General features: G+C 33.0%; 2 non-coding genes across 2 annotated transcripts in view; both read left to right on the top strand.

Annotated features, from left to right (window-relative positions):
• Positions 1-3,315, top strand: part of LOC122322752 — a 3,957-nt gene extending 642 nt beyond the window's left edge. Inside the window, exon 1 of the ribosomal RNA XR_006246824.1 lies at positions 1-3,315. This exon is cut by the window's left edge and continues 642 nt beyond it. This is a non-coding gene — a ribosomal RNA (large subunit ribosomal RNA).
• A 3,896-nt stretch (positions 3,316-7,211) lies between these two features.
• LOC122322743 overlaps positions 7,212-7,500 on the top strand; it is a 1,996-nt gene continuing 1,707 nt past the window's right edge. Inside the window, exon 1 of the ribosomal RNA XR_006246815.1 lies at positions 7,212-7,500. This exon is cut by the window's right edge and continues 1,707 nt beyond it. This is a non-coding gene — a ribosomal RNA (small subunit ribosomal RNA).

Here is a 7,500-nt window from a genome sequence, read left to right as displayed (position 1 = left end):
AGTGCTGATAGATTTATATGAATACAGTGCGTTAATTTTTCGGAATTATATAATGGCATAATTTTCAATGATTTTTGTGTTTATTATATGCACTTGTATGATTAACAATGCGAAAGATTCAGGATACCTTCGGGACCCGTCTTGAGACACGGACCAAGGAGTCTAACATATGTGCAAGTTATTGGGATATAAACCTAATAGCGTAATTAACTTGACTATTAATGGGATTAGTTTTTTAGCTATTTATAGTTAATTAACACAATCCCGGGGCGCTCTATATAGTTATGTATAATGATATTTATATTATTTATACCTCTAACTGGAACGTACCTTGAGCATATATGCTGTGACCCGAAAGATGGTGAACTATACTTGATCAGGTTGAAGTCAGGGGAAACCCTGATGGAAGACCGAAACAGTTCTGACGTGCAAATCGATTGTCAGAATTGAGTATAGGGGCGAAAGACCAATCGAACCATCTAGTAGCTGGTTCCTTCCGAAGTTTCCCTCAGGATAGCTGGTGCATTTAACTGTTGTATAAAATAATCTTATCTGGTAAAGCGAATGATTAGAGGCCTTAGGGTCGAAACGATCTTAACCTATTCTCAAACTTTAAATGGGTAAGAACCTTAACTTTCTTGATATGAAGTTTAAGGTTATGATATAATGTGCCCAGTGGGCCACTTTTGGTAAGCAGAACTGGCGCTGTGGGATGAACCAAACGTAATGTTACGGTGCCCAAATTAACAACTCATACAGATACCATGAAAGGCGTTGGTTGCTTAAAACGCAGGACGGTGATCATGGAAGTCGAAATCCGCTAAGGAGTGTGTAACAACTCACCTGCCGAAGCAACTAGCCCTTAAAATGGATGGCGCTTAAGTTGTATACCTATACATTACCGCTAAAGTAGATGATTTATGTTACTTGTAATATAAATTTTGAAACTTTAGTGAGTAGGAAGGTACAATGGTGTGCATAGAAGTGTTTGGCGTAAGCCTGCATGGAGCCGCCATTGGTACAGATCTTGGTGGTAGTAGCAAATAATCGAATGAGACCTTGGAGGACTGAAGTGGAGAAGGGTTTCGTGTGAACAGTGGTTGATCACGAGTTAGTCGGTCCTAAGTTCAAGGCGAAAGCCGAAAATTTTCAAGTATAGAAAAATCAAAATATATTTTGCATCATACCGATTTTTATACACTTGAATAATTTTGAACGAAAGGGAATACGGTTCCAATTCCGTAACCTGTTGAGTATCCGTTTGTTATTAAATATGGGCCTCGTGCTCATCCTGGCAACAGGAACGACCATAAAGAAGCCGTCGAGAGGTATCGGAAGAGTTTTCTTTTCTGTTTTATAGCCGTACTACCATGGAAGTCTTTCGCAGAGAGATATGGTAGATGGGCTAGAAGAGCATGACATATACTGTTGTGTCGATATTTTCTCCTCGGACCTTGAAAATTTATGGTGGGGATACGCAAACTTCTCAACAGGCCGTACCAATATCCGCAGCTGGTCTCCAAGGTGAAGAGTCTCTAGTCGATAGAATAATGTAGGTAAGGGAAGTCGGCAAATTAGATCCGTAACTTCGGGATAAGGATTGGCTCTGAAGATTGAGATAGTCGGGCTTGATTGGGAAACAATAACATGGTTTATGTGCTCGTTCTGGGTAAATAGGGTTTCTATCATTTATGGTAGATTCTTGTTCCCCGGATAGTTTAGTTACGTAGCCAATTGTGGAACTTTCTTGCTAAAATTTTTAAGAATACTAATTGGGCAACTGATTAGTTCTTTTAAATTATAACGATTATCAATTAACAATCAATTCAGAACTGGCACGGACTTGGGGAATCCGACTGTCTAATTAAAACAAAGCATTGTGATGGCCCTAGCGGGTGTTGACACAATGTGATTTCTGCCCAGTGCTCTGAATGTCAAAGTGAAGAAATTCAAGTAAGCGCGGGTCAACGGCGGGAGTAACTATGACTCTCTTAAGGTAGCCAAATGCCTCGTCATCTAATTAGTGACGCGCATGAATGGATTAACGAGATTCCTACTGTCCCTATCTACTATCTAGCGAAACCACAGCCAAGGGAACGGGCTTGGAATAATTAGCGGGGAAAGAAGACCCTTTTGAGCTTGACTCTAATCTGGCAGTGTAAGGAGACATAAGAGGTGTAGAATAAGTGGGAGATATTAGACTTCGGTTTGGTATCGACAATGAAATACCACTACTCTTATTGTTTCCTTACTTACTTGATTAAATGGAACGTGTATCATTTCCTAGCCATTATACGGATGTATTTATTATATCTTATGGTATTGGGTTTTGATGCAAGCTTCTTGATCAAAGTATCACGAGTTTGTTATATAATCGCAAACAAATTCTTTAATAAGAAAATGCATTTATGTATTTTTGATTTAAAAATTTGGTATAACTCCAATTACTCAGGTATGATCCAATTCAAGGACATTGCCAGGTAGGGAGTTTGACTGGGGCGGTACATCTCTCAAATAATAACGGAGGTGTCCCAAGGCCAGCTCAGTGCGGACAGAAACCACACATAGAGCAAAAGGGCAAATGCTGACTTGATCTCGGTGTTCAGTACACACAGGGACAGCAAAAGCTCGGCCTATCGATCCTTTTGGTTTAAAGAGTTTTTAACAAGAGGTGTCAGAAAAGTTACCATAGGGATAACTGGCTTGTGGCGGCCAAGCGTTCATAGCGACGTCGCTTTTTGATCCTTCGATGTCGGCTCTTCCTATCATTGTGAAGCAAAATTCACCAAGCGTTGGATTGTTCACCCATGCAAGGGAACGTGAGCTGGGTTTAGACCGTCGTGAGACAGGTTAGTTTTACCCTACTAATGACAAAACGTTGTTGCGACAGCATTCCTGCGTAGTACGAGAGGAACCGCAGGTACGGACCAATGGCACAATACTTGTTCGAGCGAACAGTGGTATGACGCTACGTCCGTTGGATTATGCCTGAACGCCTCTAAGGTCGTATCCGTGCTGGACTGCAATGATAAATAAGGGGCAATTTGCATTGTATGGCTTCTAAACCATTAAAAGTTTATAATTTATTTTATAAACGACAATGGATGTGATGCCAATGTTATTTGTAACATAGTAAATTGGGAGGATCTATGATCACCTGATGCCGTGCTAGTTACATATTTAAACATTATTTAATACAATGACAAAGCCTAGAATCAATTGTAAACGACTTTTGTAACAGGCAAGGTGTTGTAAGTGGTTGAGCAGCTGCCATACTGCGATCCACTGAAGCTTATCCTTTGCTTGATGATTCGAAAATGTTAATAAAACAACAAATATAAAATATAATATGTGTGTTATGGTTGTTAAACACCAACTAAAACATATATATATATATATATTGTATGAGTTGTTTAAAGGTGCCATATTTGTTAATTTACTTATGATATTTTATATATTTCTTTGTAAGTTGATAATGTGTGGACCGGACCTTAAGAAAATGTTATATACAAAAAGCTTTTTGATGATGCAATACAAAATTTATGTTATTTTATAAATAACATTCTTTTCAGAATAATTGAATTGTTATTGAAAGGAATAAAGAAATTAAATTGTTTTAAACAAAACAGAGAAAGAAGAACACACATTTTATTATATATATGAGTATATATATATATATATATATATATATATATATATATATATATATGATAACTGCGAAAGGCAATAGTAGAAAACACAAAAAAATAAATATATGAAATCATATTAAAAATATATTATAATTCAATCAATGGAGAACAGTAATATGCGAATGAAAAATTTACACTCTTAAACATAAATGTTATATTTAGTGTGAAATAGAAGTTTATATTTTATTTGATATTGCATAATAATAATAAACCGATTAATAAAATTTACACTCATGAGACTTGGAATTGTTATGAAATTCAATTCAGTGTTTTCCAATACAAAATGTCAAATAATATCATGAAACATATAAATTACATGTTAGATAATAACATATGACACAAACAATGTGATATAATAGAATTTAACATGTAAAATAAATGTTGGGTAATAACGTATGGAACAACTCTACTACAATAAAAAATGTTTGCTATAGACAAAATTATATATGGAAATCACATGATTGTGGAGTATTGTCTTGCCGGCAGCCGTCAATTATAGTTCAAATTATTAAATATTTAAGTTATTCGTGTGTTATATTTAAATTAATACATGAAGAATTAATAGTGAGTGGTTGCATTTGAAAAAAGTATCATTCTTAAGGAAATGGTGTTCAAAAACCTATATATGGAGTGGTGTCGCGCACGGCAAGTCATATGAGAAAAAGTAAAAGTAACAAAATAATATGACTGTGGAGTATTGTCTTGCCGGCATGGGTCATTTATTGGGCAAATTATGAAATGTTATGAAATTCAATTCAGTGTTTTCCAATACAAAATGTCAAATAATATCATGAAACATATAAATTACATGTTAGATAATAACATATGACACAAACAATGTGATATAATAGAATTTAACATGTAAAATAAATGTTGGGTAATAACGTATGGAACAACTCTACTACAATAAAAAATGTTTGCTATAGACAAAATTATATATGGAAATCACATGATTGTGGAGTATTGTCTTGCCGGCAGCCGTCAATTATAGTTCAAATTATTAAATATTTAAGTTATTCGTGTGTTATATTTAAATTAATACATGAAGAATTAATAGTGAGTGGTTGCATTTGAAAAAAGTATCATTCTTAAGGAAATGGTGTTCAAAAACCTATATATGGAGTGGTGTCGCGCAAGGCAAGTCATATGAGAAAAACTAAAAGTAACAAAATAATATGACTGTGGAGTATTGTCTTGCCGGCATGGGTCATTTATTGGGCAAATTATGAAATGTTATGAAATTCAATTCAGTGTTTTCCAATACAAAATGTCAAATAATATCATGAAACATATAAATTACATGTTAGATAATAACATATGACACAAACAATGTGATATAATAGAATTTAACATGTAAAATAAATGTTGGGTAATAACGTATGGAACAACTCTACTACAATAAAAAATGTTTGCTATAGACAAAATTATATATGGAAATCACATGATTGTGGAGTATTGTCTTGCCGGCAGCCGTCAATTATAGTTCAAATTATTAAATATTTAAGTTATTCGTGTGTTATATTTAAATTAATACATGAAGAATTAATAGTGAGTGGTTGCATTTGAAAAAAGTATCATTCTTAAGGAAATGGTGTTCAAAAACCTATATATGGAGTGGTGTCGCGCAAGGCAAGTCATATGAGAAAAAGTAAAAGTAACAAAATAATATGACTGTGGAGTATTGTCTTGCCGGCATGGATAATTTATTGGGCAAATTATGAAAAAATGAAGTTAATCTTGTATTATATTTTATTTAATACATGAAGAATTAATGTTGGGTGGTAGCATTTGAAAAAAGTATCATGCTTAAAGAGATGGTGTTCAAAAACCTATATATGGAGTGGTGTCGCGCAAGGCAAGTCATATGAGAAAAAGTAAAAGTAACAAAATAATATGACTGTGGAGTATTGTCTTGCCGGCATGGATAATTTATTGGGCAAATTATGAAAAAATGAAGTTAATCTTGTATTATATTTAATTTAATACATGAAGAATTAATGTTGGGTGGTAGCATTTGAAAAAAGTATCATGCTTAAAGAGATGGTGTTCAAAAACCTATATATGGAGTGGTGTCGCGCAAGGCAAGTCATATGAGAAAGAGTAAAAGTAACAAAATAATATGACTGTGGAGTATTGTCTTGCCGGCATGGATAATTTACTGGGCAAATTATGAAATAATGAAGTTAATCTTGTATTATATTTAATTTAATACATGAAGAATTAATGTTGGGTGGTAGCATTTGAAAAAAGTATCATGCTTAAAGAGATGGTGTTCAAAAACCTATATATGGAGTGGTGTCGCGCAAGGCAAGTCATATGAGAAAAAGTAAAAGTAACAAAATAATATGACTGTGGAGTATTGTCTTGCCGGCATGGATAATTTATTGGGCAAATTATGAAATAATGAAGTTAATCTTGTATTATATTTAATTTAATACATGAAGAATTAATGTTGGGTGGTAGCATTTGAAAAAAGTATCATGCTTAAAGAGATGGTGTTCAAAAACCTTTATATGGAGTGGTGTCGCGCAAGGCAAGTCATATGAGAAAGAGTAAAAGTAACAAAATAATATGACTGTGGAGTATTGTCTTGCCGGCATGGATAATTTATTGGGCAAATTATGAAATAATGAAGTTAATCTTGTATTATATTTAATTTAATACATGAAGAATTAATGTTGGGTGGTAGCATTTGAAAAAAAGTATCATGCTTAAAGAGATGGTGTTCAAAAACCTTTACATGGTGAGTGGTGTGTGCTCATCTATTATATGAAGATTTCATATAATTTATTAAAGATTATGTTATACGCTCATGTTTGTGTTTGAGTATGTTCGTTCGTTATTAATAATAATTGCTTGGCTGCGATAAAAAAAGATAATTGCGGAATTTGCCAAGGTATGTTGTTGGAAATATTGTATTAAAATCTTTATTTCCACAATATATTATAATAGGTTTCCTTTTATCGTTAATTTCTCTCTTATAACAAACAAATGTAACCGATTGAAAATTGATATAGCAGATGTGGATGCATTTGTTGTGTCAATGAGTAAATTGGTTAAAACATGTCATATTTTTATATATTATTTGTCATCATTAAAAAATTCACATTTCTTTGCTGAATGTGAGTTGGAGTGCTTTTCTTGATATATATATATTATTTCAAAATTAAATGTCGTAAAATATCAATTTGTTGTCATAATAAATTTGATTTATTTCTCCATATATTTTATGTGGGAAGTGAACAAAAAATCAAAGTGTGATAATATATTATATTAAGCAAGTGCAATTAATAAAATATTGTTGAACGAAATTTATATAGATTACTTTGTCAATTTTATTAAATTAACGAAAATGAAATGCTATCTAATAATAGCCATATTCGTTTATTATCTAGTTTAAATATACATCTATATTATTTTATTCAAAAGTATTAATCAATTTGTCATATATTATTAGATTTGTATATTAATGTATTTTATATATATGTATAATATATTTGTACATATATAAATAAAAACATTATTCTGGTTGATCCTGCCAGTAGTTATATGCTTGTCTCAAAGATTAAGCCATGCATGTCTAAGTACACACGAAATTAACAGTGAAACCCGCCAAAAGGCTCATTATATCAGTTATGGTTCCTTAGATCGTTAACAGTTACTTGGATAACTAAGGTAATTCTAGAGCTAATACATGCAATTAAAACACGGACCTTATGGAACGTGTGCTTTTATTAGGCTAAAACCAAGCGGTCGCAAGATCGTTACATTGGTTGAACTCTAGATAACATGCAGATCGTATGGTCTTGTA

The sequence above is a fragment of the Drosophila grimshawi genome, unplaced genomic scaffold, assembly GCF_018153295.1.
Source record: "Drosophila grimshawi isolate 15287-2541.00 unplaced genomic scaffold, ASM1815329v1 contig_60, whole genome shotgun sequence".
NCBI lineage: Eukaryota > Metazoa > Arthropoda > Insecta > Diptera > Drosophilidae > Drosophila > Drosophila grimshawi.
Note: the sequence above shows the minus strand (reverse complement) of the source record. Positions and strands in the feature narration are given on the sequence as shown.